This window comes from Aplysia californica, unplaced genomic scaffold, assembly GCF_000002075.1.
Source record: "Aplysia californica isolate F4 #8 unplaced genomic scaffold, AplCal3.0 scaffold00546, whole genome shotgun sequence".
Lineage (NCBI taxonomy): Eukaryota > Metazoa > Mollusca > Gastropoda > Aplysiida > Aplysiidae > Aplysia > Aplysia californica.
In genome coordinates this window covers 405,591-407,151 of record NW_004797816.1, presented here as the reverse complement: position 1 = coordinate 407,151, position 1,561 = coordinate 405,591, and positions in this window count along the sequence as shown.

The window sequence follows — 1,561 nt, the reverse complement described above, 5'->3', positions numbered from 1 at the left end:
TAATATGTACTGAGCCCACTGCCACGAGAGTTCGCGCCGTCACGACACAGTACAGCAGGACTGTCCGCGAGTCACAACTCACCGGAAGTTCCCTCCGGTAGCAAGCGGGAGGCAAATCAAACCACAAGCCTGCTCGCAAGACTCTAGCGCAAGACTTCCGCTGCTTTACAAGCCTTCGATTAACCGAGCAGAATCCAGCCCTAGTGAATGGCCCAACGTGAATTTTCTGCCTGTCGCTCGTCTGCGCCGTAATTCCCAGTACAGTAGAACACACTCGTCTGTCAGGGGTCTTAATTTTAGGGTAAGTAAGATCGAACGCATAATAGCCTTCTCGGATGCAGGCAAAAAATCCCTGATGCCCTCCGTGTAAGTTTTGCACCACAAAAGCAACACCAGCATTGTGTTTGCTGTCGGAATATAAGGGATCATTAAAGAAAAGGTAACATTGACTTTGCTGCTCCTTTAGTTATATTATTTTGTTCTGCTGGTTTGCATTAAAACGACTAAAACACACACACACGCGCGCACACACACACACACACACACACACACACACACACACACACACACACACACTCAAGGCTCAAGGGCTGTTTATTTAATTGCACCTACTGAGTTTTATGATCCAGTTAACAATCATATTTATTTTGTGAGGGTTTCTTTTAACGAAAGCGAACCCTTTCTAAAAAAATAGGCCTCTAGTCCTATTTCAGCTTTTCTTTGAGGACTAGGAAAACATCAAATTTAAGTAGGCCTACGAAATGAAAGAACTTGATGAAACAATTACTACTTTGAAACAAAAGAATTGGGAAGTCGGCATCCAGCGCCTTGTTACGATTTTTCTCAACTCTTGAGTAAGTCGTGAATCGCATGAATAATGAAAGTAAGAATGCACGCACAGTAATAGTAATTCAGTTTAGTTTGTGATGTAGTGTAATAACATGCTTCAACTTCCCCATGGCGCATCGGACCTCCACATTACGACCTGCTTATGCTTCACTTATAATCAGGACATAGAGCTGATCATGTCCGCCATTTAGTTTCAGCCAGTGAATAGGGGATATTTATGTTGCGATAGATAACAACAAATAAGATGTAATCTCACAAAAGGCATTGTAGTAGATTATTTGGTATGAAGAATATACTTATGTAGATTTTAATATTAAAAAGTAGATGCCTCTAGTGTGTTTTAACACAAAAACTAGTCAACATTTCTAAACTCGGTCCTTACCTCCCTTCTCAATCTCGAATACATTTATTTGTCAAGTTGCTTCCCATGCTGAATGTGTGTTTCTAATTATATCGAGATTGACAACGGCAAACTACCCAGAGAGACCCATTGAGCCTTCCACTACCAGCCAAGACCGACAACTAACAAGATGGGACATTTCTTCTTTTCGTCATGTGCCAAGAGTAGGCCCCTCCCACTTTTGAATCGGCACACAGGCTTGCAACTTGTAATCTGCTAGGCTAAATCTGTTGTGTGCACTGACCTCTAAAGATATTTTTAGATCAGTGGTTTTGTGTGTGTGAGTGTGTGTGTGTGTATGTGTGTGTTGGG